The sequence below is a fragment of the Brachycentrus maculatus genome, unplaced genomic scaffold, assembly GCF_059751285.1.
Source record: "Brachycentrus maculatus isolate JH-2025_06_01 unplaced genomic scaffold, ASM5975128v1 h1tg000102l, whole genome shotgun sequence".
NCBI lineage: Eukaryota > Metazoa > Arthropoda > Insecta > Trichoptera > Brachycentridae > Brachycentrus > Brachycentrus maculatus.
Genome location: NW_028280856.1, coordinates 2,025,258 through 2,041,539, shown reverse-complemented (window position 1 = coordinate 2,041,539; position 16,282 = coordinate 2,025,258).

Below are 16,282 nucleotides of genomic sequence, written 5' to 3'. Positions count from 1 at the left end.
TTGGCTCGTCATTTAGTTTATATAGCGGAGTAAATAGACGAGTTGCTAAAACGCGTCAAAAAATAAAGCAAAACAAACAAAAGTAGGTGGAACAACCATGGTCCATTAACCCAGCGACGAAAATAAAAATGTTCCATTTCTTTCTTGTTAGTTTGTTTTTACTTTCATCTCGATTCAAATACCAACGGGAGTTGCCTCTCTCCGCTGTTATAGCATTGTTATTTAGTGATTTGCAATAAAAAGAGGCAAGTGCACCATTTTATGTTTTTTTTTTTAGTACGAGTATGGTCGATCCAACTGAAAGCGCTCATCCATCTGGAAGACTCTCGGCTTTTTTCTTTCCATTTTTTATCGAAATGAAAATAAGACGATAACGATCACGGAATGATAATAATGAAAGTATATCAAAAGTTAATATTTGTTTTACAAATTTTGCTTATCAAAAAAGTGTAACGGTGTCGCTTGCAAATTATGCACGAAAATGGCTTATAGTTTAAATTGATATATTTTTTTTACTCTACTAACATTTATTTTCGAAGATTTAAAATAATATTTAAATTTAAATTAAAGCAAACGACAGTTTTTTTAACGTTAAAATGCAGTTGTGTCAAAAATAAAATATAAGAAAATTAATTTAAGAAAATCTGTTCTAAATATGTATATGATTATGTGACTTTTAACACATAACACTCACTTAATCCTTTTTTTCTGGTACCCTTGTTATTATATAAAAACAAAAGAATTTTTTTTAACATTAATATAAAACTTGGATTCGATTTTCGTTTTGTGACTTGTAAAAGTATAGAAACCACTGGTTCTCAAGTAATTTTAGTGTAGGGCCCCTATGCTAAAATTTTCTGATAACGAGGGAAAAATGCCAGAATAACTCTCAATTGAGAGATGGGAAGAAAAAAATATTGCCCTCATCCCAGTCTACAATTCTGTCTCTAAGGCTCTCTAATAACCTCTGAAATACTTTTAAGTGCTTTCTGGGGGGCGATAACACCCTCATTAGGAATCTTTTGTATAACCGTAATTTATTGATTTTATTTAATTAAATATTCGAGACACACATCTAAATTTTTTAGAATTCTGACTTAAAGAAGTGATTTTTCTTACATTTCGTCAATATTTTTTTATTTTCTTACCTTTATGAAATATGGAAAATAACAAAGTTAATTAAAGTCAATATTTTGTATATTAAAAGTATTGTTAACTTTGTGGTAACACTCTCATTATCGTTCATCGTTAATTTTGTGTAATGGCACTTTTATAAACAATAATTCGTGACCACTGGTTTTAGAATAATTATTCCATCATCAGGTTATTAGAATAAAATTATTATGGTTTACATTTGTAAAAAAATGAAAATGAGTAATAAAGACGGTTGAATCATAATAGTAATATTGTTAAAAGTAGGCTTATTTAAGTTTACCCTCATTCATATATTTTTTTTAATTACATTATTTTAATTCTCAATTTCAAATAAGTAATGATATATAAATAACAATATAACTTTACATTAATTAATTGAAATACCTTTTCATGAAAACAATTATTATCAATATAAAATGTATTACTTTGGAATCTTACATGAGGCAAAACGTTATGCTGATATGAAAATGAATAATAAAAGGGCAAATGCCAATGGAAACAAGAAAAAAGTTCATTGAAAAACATTGATAAATCTCCCTGGAAATTTATAATAATTTATGCTAATTCAATTAAGTAAAATTTACTCCTTAATTATGAAGACCGTTATGAGCGTAATCTATTACTCAGTGTGTTAACAGCAACTGTTAGTTATAGACGACCTCGAGTGTACCCGGCTAATTTGAAAATGGGAAAAATAGTGGAATAACATGTTTGTCTGAAATGTATATATATAAATAAATATATTTATATGTATATATATATATATATATATATATATATATATATATATATATATATATATATATATATATATATACATATTTATATTTATAAACACATACACACACACACATTCCTACGCAGACCGTCAGATAAATGTGTAAATATGTATTTATGAAATAACCTAAACTGGTACCTGAAATGCAGGACGAATCACATTTCAATCAAATATTTAAATTAGATGGTTCAAAAATTCGTTATGATTTTATATTTATTTATAAACATCAATACGATAGTGATATAAAATGATAATAAGACGGTTTATTCCATAAAATAAAATAAAAATCGTATTGGAGGAGTTTTAACAAAATATTCTTCAGATTTTTCAAAAATATACTCTTTTTGTTTTAGCGTATATATTATATTTGATATTATTTATTGATTCGGCATTTACTTTGTGGAATGACATGTTGATTTTTTTTTAAATTAAACACTTGAATATACCACTTAATGCGTTTTCATATTATTTTTTGACATCTCATCAAAGATGAAGAAGAATATGGAAGTCTGGGCATTTACGGGGCTGACGACCGTCATCGGCTGGTTTATGTGATCACTTTACACACGTGTAACTTTCACCAATTCTACCAATTATTGACAACCACGCTACTCAAATTCTTGGAAGTTCTATATATATGAACCAATTAAGAAACCTTGTTCTTGAATCACTAGAACTTCACTAGAGACATCTATTGGTGAGATGTAAAGAAGCTTTTTATTAAGCAGAAACTCTTATATTATGAAAATAACTCCTGTAATTGGAGATAATCCAGATTTTGTGAACAAGTATTTGGACACACTCAAAATATTGTTAATGCGTTTTATTCATATAAACATATTTGAGATTTAAATACTGATTTTTATTTTTTATGTACTATTTTCACAGGCATTTCAATATTTTTTTCATATAATAAAAGTTAAACATCTATATCAATCACCTTGAAAGAGTTTTCCAATTCAATCAATATTTTTAAAGTAGGTCATTAAAAACACATTTATATCTTCCATTTTGTACGCCAGTAATGCCACCGTGTACGTTTTATTTACCGTTCCAATACTTTCCATTGTTGTTTTCATTGTTGAAAAAATAATTTTATATTCTGATTCATCTGAAACGTTTGATATTTAGAAATCCAATGGAATATCAACATCAATCGACTGCAGAAATATAAAGGTTTTTCCTCGTTAAATAACCAACCCTTATATCACTTTATTAACAAGGAACCAACTCCAGAAAAAAATGGCTTTGTAGATCCTTGTTGCAATTTTTTTAAGAAATCTGTGTAACAACAACATAATATATAACGAGAGTGTATCTGCTTCAAAAAATATTTATCTTTTCTTTTTACCCTCATCCACTCCTAATAGTGTATAGAGCTAGATAAAATTTAATGTGTGGTGGATTGATACTTGTATGAATATTACTAGTGCACTTTAGGCACAGGTCCAGGGTAATATTGTGTAAATATTAGGGTATGAAAACACTTATAATGACCCTCTCAGAATCAAACGGGCTGTGGTCCCGTGCTTAGTGTCGCGGACTCTAAAGTCAGAGTTTTTCGGTTCGAATCCACTTTACCACAATTTGATAGCTATTTCGAATAATGAGTCGCTTAGGCTCATAGAAATAGTATGAAATTGAAATATTTGTGTAAATAATAAAAACAAAAAAAAAATATCTTAAAAAAAAAAACCTGCAGCCCCCAGTACAGTACAATAGACAAAAGCAGTTTTAATTAAACTATGGAGACAAACAAAGATAGCTTTCACTATGTAACTCCAAATCAATTATTTTATTTTTTACCAACAAACCATCACGCCGATTTTCCGCAAGGTTAGGCGGATAGAATAGAACACTACATGTCTTTGCACACAATCTTCGCCTCTTCCACATTCAACCACTATCAAGTTTTTAAAATACTTTTTTTTTAAATGCCGAGTTTACCTCGATCTTCCTCTGCTTCTATTGTTACGATGTTTACTATGTATAACTATTGTTTTCTACAGTGATTCTACAGTTATTTTTACCTCTAGTTGTTATTTTGGCTAACTAAATACAAATCAGAGGTTAAATAAATATAAACATAAATAAAATAAATAAATATTGTATAAATATGTATAAAGTAAAATAAATATGAACATAAATAAATGAAATAAAATAAATATGAACGGACAGTATTTGTTTTATTTTTTAAAAAACAATTTTTAAAGACAATGATATTTCATAATTTTGTATATTCCACCTACGTAGAGTTATTTGGCTGCCAAAATGCATGTCTCGAATTCGATTCCCACGTGGTACAAATTAAATCTGAGTGTTTTTTTTTTTAAATCTCATATGCATTAAATATAATCCCTGCTACATTAATCGCAGGATTGATGAACTCGGATTCACGCAGTTAACGATCAAGATCAGAACTTCTTTTTAACGGAGCAATGTTCTATGGACGATTGGGTATGAAAAGAAAGAAAATATATTTTACAATTTGAAAATACATTTTTACCTTTGAAAATTCCTTTCGAACGCATCATTTGGAAGTTTGAAAAATGAGTATATATTATACATCGAAAAAACCTTTGTTATAATTGGATACGCGGAAATGATATTTAAATGTTTCCTTGTCCTATGCTGTGTGTAACATCTTCCCTACTCCAATTCCAGCCTTCTGGGATTCTGGGCAATGCAATGTCATTCTTTTGTTTTGCCCTTGAGAATCATTTTAAGTTTTAAAAATTTGGCGTTTAACTTTTAGAACTCTATTTTACATTAACAATGTTATTTGTATTAAAATGCCATTACAAGGCGAAACAATTGTCACAATTAAAATATATATATATATATATATATATATATATATATATATATATATATATATATATATATATATATATATATTCATAAATAAACAATGCCTGCATCGCTCCTGTTCTCTTATACGGCTGTGAAATACATAACAAGGGCCCAGAGCAGCTTGTACTGAGCTTTGAGAATAGGTGTCTGCGGAGAATTTAAGGCGTGCGGTTGTTTGACTTTGTTAGGAATGAGGAGATTAAGCGTAGTAAAAACGTAGCAAATCTTGGTCTCAAAAGGCGATTCAGTTGGCTTGGCCATGTACTCCGCATGCCTCCTGAAAGACTCAATGCTTGCCTTTTTTACAAGGCATTAGGTTTACCCCGCCCAGAATGACCACTGCTGACAATTCGTCGGCAGTTCTCGTCAGAACTTCAGAACGCGGATCTGACTTGGGAGGATACACGGGAGCTGGCAGCCGATAGAAAAGCCTGGAGACAGTTTGTGGACTCCATGTGCTCCACTTTGGGAGCGGATATGGTTTAATAAAATATATTTTACATATATAATACTAACACAATAGAATCAAAATTTTAATATAAAATACATAAAAATAATTTTGAAATTGTTGTATTTTTCATTTATGACAATCTTCAAACATAAATAGTACATTATAAGAAAATTTAATTTTTAGAAAATTTTAAAAAATCTGCATTATCACCAATGACACCAACAACCAATGATTTTTAAAATATTACCATCAAATTCAAAATTCACAAACAATTTTTGTATAATAGGAATCCATCAGTTCCACGTTTAATTATTTCAATGAATTAAACTTTCATTTTACCAAGAATAAATGATTCAAAATTAATTGAAAATAAAATAAAAATGTTAAGAAGTATTTTTCATTCCATTGTATGGACTGTATGATGACAATTATTATTACATTCACCTTCTATGAATAACGAGTTTGAGAAAAAAATATTTGGTTCCTACATTTACGTTTGAAATACGCAGGTAGATGTACACATGTATAAGGATGCCATTTCATACCATTGTAAATGAAAATAATAAAATAATAAATAAGGGAATGAAAATAAAAGCATAAATTACTTCAACAAGATACTACACCATTGAGTAAAATTAATTGGAATCGTATATTACATTATTAAATTATATGTTATATCCAGTAAGTTATATTTTTTTTCAATTAAAGGAATGTTACGGGTTTCATTTTTACTGTAGTAAATTATTTTTTCATAGGTATTAACCCCCTTTAAGTTCTGAGATATTACATTTTAAAAATTTATAAATCAATAAAAATGGTTTATTTCAATAAATTGTAATTACAGTAAAAAACGTATTTTACGGAAGCTGAAAATCTGCAGGGAGATAAACGGTCACCTATCCAGTATAATAGGGCTATTTATTTTAGAATCGCCTTACATTAGAGTGATTCTAAAATTTAACTGCGGCTTATGCAACACCGCTTACGATGTTTTTACTTACCATAGCTCCAACTTTATAAGTTTTAGAGCTTATTCCTATTTGTGGTTTACTTTAAAAGCTTATTTTTTTATTATTTAACTATCATTACATACACTCCGTAGTGTAGTGGTACATGTCCGTGGTATATGTAGTGGTCAGCGCTTTTGGCTACCGTGATGGAGATCCTGGGTTTGATTCCCAAAATGAATATGGCTGATTTTCACTCTCATACTTTATATTTAATATCACTCTGGAATGGTACAAGAAGCGAAGGGCTGATCACCTTGTCTTCATGCAATTAACGATCAATATAACTTTGCCTCACTACGATACAGTACCCTATGCACAATGGGGTGCGGATAAGGGTAAAATGAAAAAAATATATATAATTTTTATTTGAAGCACTAACTTTGTGATTTTCCATTTTATAATTAAAATGTAACATTGTTTTAAAATCACTATAAATATTTTATTATAACTTAATTATAATGTCTACCGGTTAGCTTCGAAACCGGTAGACATTATAATTAAGTAAAAATAAAATATTTATAGTGATTTTAAAACAAAGTAACATTTTAATAATTAAAAAATAAGTATTCCACTTAGTTTATATTATTGTTTATTAAGTACTACGGTTTTAGTACTGTTCTCATATCAGTCACCTAGTCATCATCTGTGCGTCACGTTTCCTTTTTATTTCTTTGTTTCTTGATATTCCATAATCACTAAATTATGAACATACTCTTGACTCGAGTCAATACGAATTAACATCTAATTTTAAAAAAAAATATTTAAAATTATTATTTAATTATTTTAATCTACATTATGGAATGACACCCGATTAATCCACACTTAATGCGTTTGGTTGATAGTAATTTTGACGAACGTTTTTATGCAAATGAAAAAATGACCACAAAGTGGAACGGAACTAAAACAAAGAAGAAAAAATGTAATTTGAAGACATGCGGAGCATTTATTATAGATCATTGTGGCTTTTATCCAAACGAGTTTATTGTTACTTGACCCCCTCTATCCTCAAAAGGAAATGAAAATAATTTATATACAACTTTTTTGAATCATTAAAAATTTAAGAATAAATATTTTCTCTTCCGTAAATTTCGCATGACTAATTTTTGATACAATGCGGTATATTGTTTTAAAATAATTTAAAAACCGTACATAGTAATCATTTGATCATGTCATATTCATATGTAAAAGCGATGTAAAACGTTTTCGACATGATACGAAATGCGGTAGTAAAAAAAAACGTTAAATTCACTTCTGTATTTTATTGAAGACAAAGCATTTTAAAACTAATTGTTAGAAATCCAACCGTTGATAAAAATTATGAATATTATAAGTATTATTTATTGACTTTGTATAAACTTTTTGGAATAAAATTATCACTAAAGTATAAAAATATGTCACTTGTATATGTAAATTTTATTAATTTGAAAAAAAGACAATTTTCAAATAAAAGAACTTTTTCTATATATCGCTCATTCCTTTCAAGAACGTCATAAATCAAAAATCGTCAATTTTCAGGTGTGCATGTTTTTGAAATGCCCAGAAAATGTACTATATCCTAGCAAGGGAGGCATATTTAAAACTAAATATTTACCCCCTACAGGACAGAAAGTGTTGTTTTTTGCATTTTGAAGGAAAGATATTGTTTAATTATTTTTTTAAATGTACTAAATATTTTTCAAATGGAGAAAAAACTTTCAGGTTTACCTAAAAAGATTTGTTACACAGTTAAAAGTTCAATAACTGGCTTGATATTTATTTTTAAAACATTGTTCAATATTTTTCAACTTTAAAAACGATCTCCCGAAAAATCAAGTTTTTTTATTTATGACTTTTTTGAAAGGAGTGAGTGATATTTATGTATATCTGTTTATGGGAAACTCTGTAGTTCTCGAAACAAGTGTTTACGTCATTTAATTAAAAAGCGGTAGGAGCTAAAAAATGTTTTTTAAGTAAAATGTTTTAAAGTACTCCTACGTATTTATAAAAAAAATATATAAGTTTTTTATATTTATTTATGAACATTTATTATTGTAAGTGTTTGAAACTTTTATTTTTTTATTTGTACATTGTATTTAAATTTTTTTTTACATTATTATGTCAAACATGCTAACAAAAATTAATTTATAAAACAACACTTATATTTATAGGTTTATAAAAAAAATGACCAGTGATAGGATAACTGACATATTACGTCTGTCGATACGGTTACTAAGAAACCTTATCTCCAAGAAATTTCAGTAGAAATTAAAAGTTTAAATCTAAAAAACAAAAAATATTTATTTATTAAAATATATATTTAGTAAAAATTAAAGGCATTTTTTATTGAAGCGGAATGGGTTATTCTAATAATACCGGTTATCGATATCAGCTCCTAAAATATCGGTTGAAAATTAAGATTTATTTAAAGTGTCCACCTTTTAACGGTATAGGAACCAGAATTGTAACACGCACTGCGCGGTGAACGTAAAATTTTAAGAAAGGGACACATTATAATCTGCCTCAATCTCATTTGAAATGTGAAGGTACTTTATAGATAATGGTAGGTAGATATAAACATACTATGATTAATTGTTTGGGCCAGAGGAATGACACGGGGAACGAATGTTGGATGCAAACCTGAGCCAATCTACAATAATACAATTTATTTATATTTTGTATACAACATTTTGAGTTTGTCCAAATACTTGTTCACAAAATCTGGATTATCTCCAATTACAGGAGTTATTTTCAAATAATTTTTTGATATCTCATCAAAGATGAAGAATAATATGGAAGTCTGGGCATTTACGGGAAAAAATAAATGTAAATGCCCAGACCTCTATGTGCTCCTTCAACTTTGATGAGATATCAAAAAATAATATATTTTGTATATTAAAAGCATTGATTACTTTGTGGTATGGTAATAAAACACTCTCCTTACTTTGTGTAATACCACTTTTATAAACACTCATTCGTGACAATATTTGTCTAGAAAAATTAGAAATAAGTAAAGCAATAAATAAAGCCTTACCCATAATAAATACCCAACTAAATTTAAACTCGAGTCCAGTTTTGAAAATATTTCAAAATCTTTCAAAGTTTTATTTTTTTTAAAAATGTGACGATGGAATGATTTTCCAAAACCGGTTGTCACGAATAAGTGTTTATAAAAGTGGTATTACACAAAGTAAACAATGGATGATAAGGAGAGTGTTTTATTTTTTATATTTATTCTCAGACACTGGATTGATTTTTTTTAAATTTATTCAATATACTATAAGATTTTTAAATAATTTAATAAGAACCTATTGTTTTATAATAATAGTTACAAGTAAGTTATGCAAAAAGTTTCAGGCATGATTTGGTGCATACACATCCATTCTCGTTTAATACTTACTTAAACTCATTAAATTTAAATTATTTGGTAAAAAAAAATCATGGATTTCAACCCTAGCCTTATTGCGTATATAAAATAGAATTTTGTCTAACCTCACACCAGTCTCATGATGTCGTTTACGACGAAACCTGGTTGCTGGTCAAATAAAATTAATGTGGAAAAAACTACAATGTTGTTTTTTTATTGTTGTTAAAAAATCGATTGAAAACTTTTTGTACCACCAATACACTTTCAAGACCCAATGCCACATTTATACAACATATATTACATAATTAGCTCAAAACATATTTGATTTTTTTTTTAGTAAATTGTGGACTGAATCTTTTTTGCGTAACACCATAAAATTTCACTCGATCAATGAAGAGTAGAAACCTGAGCGGAAATGTTTAGGAGTCTGCTCTACTTATTACAGGAAAATATTCAAATTTAATTAAAGATTTTTTGTTGGTGGTTTTAGAACTTAGTTCAATTAGTCAGATACATCCGATTCCAATCCGACGTTGACCGGTACACAGTCACCTCTACAACCCCGACCAGCACAGCAGACAGAGACGGAGCGTTGCCAAGGCGTTTGCAGAATATGTTCAGTCATCGAACTACCCATTCGACCATTATTCATCTACATTCTATTATGGAACCCTTACATAAGTTGCGATTTCTGTTAAAATGACCTATAAAATCCAAACAAACCATAAAAAAAACAACCTTAAATCACAACCTAGCACAAAGTCCTAACATCGATGCAGAAAGACAACAACAAAATACGACAACTTGTATAAAGAAAACACCCTTATGATGTAGTACCTCTGATAAAACATATTACTTTAGAAATTACAAGTACCTACACCGTCCATTCCATCAATAAAAAAAAAATTAAATCAACAATACAAAGAAAAACATTGATAATGTGACCATAGCTGTCAAGATACACGCTGTTCGCCATGAGCAATGTTTTGTATTGCACCCTTACGATGCAGAACCTTTGATTAAACATAATCATTTATAAATTACAAGTTCAACGCCTTTTCTATAAATGCTTATTGATACGCAACGATAATTCTTTTGAATCAATGAAAAAATTAAAAACCTTTCAATCAACAATGCAATCAAAAACATTTAGAATGTCACCATAGCTGCCAAGAAACACGCTGTATGCCATGAGCCATGTGTTGAAATGCACCCTTACGATGTAGAACCTTTGATTATATAAAATCATTTAGAAATCACTAATACAATGTCCGTTCCACCTAAGTTCTAGTAGATATACATGGGTAATTGTTTTGAAGCAGTGAGAATATAAAACATTGAATCAACAATCAAAATCATTGAAAATATCACAGTAGCTGTAAAGAAGCACGCTGTTTGCGTTATATGCGAATTTTCAGTATTGCGTGTGTTGCTGTTACGTTCAACAGATGTCACTTTTATTCCAGTAAAATATATTATTTTTAAATAACTTTTTTTACCTGTCATTTATAATAATTAAGTGACACCAAAGAATACTATAGGATTTCGAATTAAAGTTTTACTTAATAAATACCGTAATTAGTAGTATGAACTAAGTAAAACTTGAATTAAAAATAGACAGAATTTACCACAAAGTGACTGCCGAATCAATCAATGAAAAAATAACTCAAGAAGATTTAAATAAACGATCATTTACATTTTACTTTAAAAGATTATCAAATTATTTTCTCTCTGTAGCATGGCATTACTTTTTAACGATTTATTTTTATTGAATTAAATATTATCGTATCAAATTTGAGTAAATTATTGTGGTTGAAAGTATTAGGTAAAATTTGAATAGTGATTTGTATAAATATCTCTTTTGTGTGGCTCGTGGTTGAAATTTCATATTTTAATGAGTGAAAAGCACATGTCGCTCACTACTTTCAACAATGTCATATATGTCAAAAATCGTCAATTTTCTGTCGGCATGTTTTCGGAGTGCCCAGAAAATGTACTATATCTCAGCAAATGCGGCATATTTTAAACTTAATATTTACCCGCTACAGGGCAGAAAGTGTTGTTTTTGCATTTTGAAGGAAAGGTATTGTTTAATTTTTTTTTAAATATTTTTTAAATGTAGAAAAAACATTCAGGTTTTACCTTAAAAGATCTGTTACACAGTAAAAAGTTCAATAAATGGCTTGATATTTACTTTTAATACATTTTATTATATTTTTAAACATTAAAAACGATATCCTGAAAAAGTTTTTTGATTTATGACGTTGTTGAAAGGAGTGAGCGATGTATACTTTTCCATTCGAGAGATTACAAACTCGCCTCTTAACAAAACAAGTGTAATCTTCGCTCTCACTAAAATGTCTCTAAGAATTCAAGCGAAATTGAACAACGAAGCATTACAGTCAAGAATTTGTAACACTTCTTTAGAAACGTTCATTTTACACAGCAGCTGTGTAAAATAAATATAAAATAAAAAAAATAAAAACAGACAATGAGACATCTGTGACTGTGTTTTCAAAGCTCTACAACGCTTTTTAACTTATTTTATTTCTGATGATTTCTAGGTGAAAGTGCTTTATCGATTCTGTCGATATCATGTATTCTGATTTGAAAGTACGAAATAAAAAGTTTTGGTGCTTTTACGACTGAATGCACTTTTTATTCGTAATCATCATTTTCATTTCAAAGAAGATTAAACCCACTTTACATAAGTATATACATATGTATAAAATACACTACTTGATACGTATTAATAAAAATAAATCATCTGAATATATTTTAAATTTAAGTTTTACGAAGTAAATATCATTATTTCTTAAAATCTATCGTAACACGTGTTTCGATGCATTCCGCATCATTTTCATTCATATGGTGTTTAAAAATGATGCGTAATGCATGAAAACACGTGGCACAATAGATTTTAAGAGATACAAGTATTTGATAACTAAATCTAAAATAAAAAATGTATGGATTTTATGGATTTTTAAAGCCGAATCAATTAATCAAAGTAGATACATATACAACATTTTGAGTGTGTCCAAATACTTGTTCACAAAATCTGGATTATCTCCAATTACAGGAGTTATTTTCATATTATTTTTTGACATCTCATCAAAGATGAAGAAGAATATGGAAGTCTGGGCATTTGAGTAGTGTGGTCGTCAATAATGGGTAGAATTGGTGAATGTTACACGTGTGTAAAGTTATCACTTAAACCAGCCTATGACGGTCGTCAGCCCCGTAAATGCCCAGACTTCCATATTCTTCTTCATCTTTGATGAGATTTCAAAAAATAATAAAGATACATATACATATTTCAAGGGGCATAATCGTACAAGGCAGTGTATATTATTGACTGCTCATAAATATGTATTGTACAAATCTCTTGGTAAAAACGTAAGAATCTTCGACTTATCATACAAATATTTTTTTTTTGGAAATTATGCGTTATTAAAATGATCAAAATAAATCCCTTTTTACTACAGTGGAACCCGGAAGTCCGAACTTAAATGGGGTTGTGACCTAATTGGATTTAGAAAAATTCGGATTAGCCGACTTTTCATTTTTCAATATAATATAACAGTGCTTCAGTAGCAATACAAGTATAGTACTGTATAATTTATAAACTTTTATGTAATTTAAAAAATTTAGTTCAATATTCTTTATCTTTTTGTAGATCCTAGGGATGTGTTTGTGCCTCCGCATGTCGCTCTTGGGATGTTGACTCCCAGCTGTCTTTCCATCTTTTCGGAGGTCTGCCTGGGGGTCTGCGTCCTTCAGAGTTGCCTTGGAGGGCGATACGTGGAAGTCTGTATACTTATAATGATGTATGAAATAATAAATGCGTTCTTCAGCCTGCGTTTTTTACAATATTTTTTTATACGTGTTTTCCTTCAAAATCTTATCGGATTCCGGGATTTTGGATTGCTATGATTTAGATTGAAAAAATCTCCAATACAAATGTAAACAAAAAGTAATTGTTGAAGCGATAGGATATAAAAAAGGTTAAGTGGTGTAAGAAAAATAAGACAAATAAATGAACTTTGAGACAAATCTTGATTGATATAACATTTTGAATCCAGTGTAGCTATTTTAGAAACTTTACAGGTTTAATATAATTTTAAGACGTATAAACTAAATATGCTATAAATCCTTGTATATTATAAGCAAGAAGAATTTTCTTAGGCAACTTATAGCTACAAAATACATATTTTTATAAATACAAAAGGTAGTAAAAAGTAGAGATATTCAAATTTGTCCTGAACGTGTCCATCACAAGAATCAATGTGAAGATTGTTCGTGGTTTAACTAAGGAAATTGTTAGAGAGAAAATATATATTTAAATGGGGATACGAGAATAAAGTACGAAGCAACACAAAGAAAGGCTCGATTGGAAGCGTTTAGCAAGAGCCCATTTGGAGTAAAAGCCTTAATGAGACCATTTGCAATGTTGCCCAGAAAGCTTAGTAATGAAATAAATGTGACGATTGTGGTATTAATCGCCCCTTTCTACGCCTATTTACTTACTGTACACAATCATGAAATTTTCACAAGCTTAGAAATTTTAAAGAATTTATATATGTAGATATGGATGTAATTTAAAATTATTTGTTTATCAATAACGCATCATGCAGGCGTTTACATAAAGAGAAATGATGTACAATAACAGTGTATTTAAATATGTTTAACAGTGGTGAAGATATCAGATTAAATAAAAAAATAAACTTGTAATAAAATAAATATCTTCAGATTCTTTCATTCGAAATTCACGTTTCTAAATGAGTTTGTTTTGTTATAATTATTTTTTGTGTATTTTTTACAACTTTTGATAAATATGGAATAAAAATAAAGCAGAAGATACAAGAAATACAAAAAATGAAAATACGATGATAGATCGAAGACGAAAGACGAAAAGAAGAAATCATTTGTAATATAATAATAATAATAATAATAAAACCCTTATCCGCACCCCAATGGTGCATAGGGCACTGCGTCATATAAACGCAGTGTTATCTTGATCGTTTACACATGAAGGAAAAGTGATCAACCCTCCGCTTCAGGTACCAGTCCAGGGTAATATTGAATAAATATGACAGTGAAAAATCACTTATATTTATTTCACCCCCCTTGGGAATGGAACCCGGGACCTCCAGAACGGTAGCCGAGCGTGCTGACCATTTGTAATATAAACAGACAAAATAATCTTCTTTGAAATACTTGAATGCAATTAATATTTAATTGAAGCAAAATAATCAGCAATAAAATCAGACGTTAATTATTCAACCAAAATGTTTGAGGAGATAACTAACTAACAAGAAAATAATTAATCTCAAGCAATTCTACATTCTGGAACTAGTAATATAAGATTTAATACAAGGTACGTATGTTCTGCATTAACGAGAGTGTGTGTGAATTTATTCTGAAAGTACCGTTATATGTAGATACATTATTTTCAGGCAATTCACCCTGTTTTCGAACAATGTATTCACAGCAACGATAAAACTTTAAAAATCATCTACACATTATCAAAATAAAAATTTAAAAAAAGCCACATTGATTTTTGGGATTTGACCATTTATTATTTTTGTTGTGGATCATTTCATAATTGAAAAAAAATATACTAACCACTGTTTTTATTTTGATTTTTAGAAATTCATATTATGATTTCATTCATATATTGATGGTGATGTCACCCAAGCTTGTTTTTGTGTATGTGTATGGGTGTGTGTGTATGTGTGTGTATGAGTGTATGTGTGTGTGTGTGTGTGTGTGTGTGTGTGTGTTTATACGTACAAGAAGACTTTAACTTGAATAATAACAAAATAATAAGTAGAAAAATATTCAATTTAAGTAGGTACCGATAAAAAATCGTTTCGCTGATAGGGGTTTGTTCTATCCTGCATTGAAAGTATTTCTGGTATGGAAGAGTTTGTGTGATTTTTTTGTTTATCAACAAATAAACATATTATTTAAAAATATTTATCAATATGCGTACTTTTGTATAATCTACTTATGATAAAATAAAACATGTACGAGCATAAAATAAACAAATAGTTTTTCTTCTACTTGTAAATAAAACAAAAACCAACATATAAGCATAAAATATATATATATATATATATATATATATATATATATATATATATATATATATATATATATATATATATATATATATATATATATATATATATATATATATATATATATATATATATTTATATCAATAAGTTAAAATAATCAGATTTCAAAACAATATCAAGTACTTATAGTGGAATAGATGTTTTGAAAAGGGGGCTGAATGTTGAACGTGCATAAAATGCTTAATCAAACAGCCGTCTGATTGTACATACGTCTGAGGGCTAAATGCTGAAACTCTGAAATTCCAATGATTTCCTTTTTCCTTTCCTATGTTATTGATTCACGTCTGTTAGATATCTGTTTAAAATGTGAATAGCAATTCCTCAATAAGATATGCTGTTTTTTTTTGAAAAATGGATATATTGACAACATTACTAGCAAAATCGTTTGTGCTTTACATGCAAGGTTATCTTAAATTAGGTGAGGGGGTTTAAAACACCCTAATTTTTTTCTTAAATAATAAAAAAAATGCGTCGATATTAATAGTCATTACCTCTTGTCAAAAAAGTAACGGACGCACCTTTCAAAAACCGTTTGTGGAATACATGCAT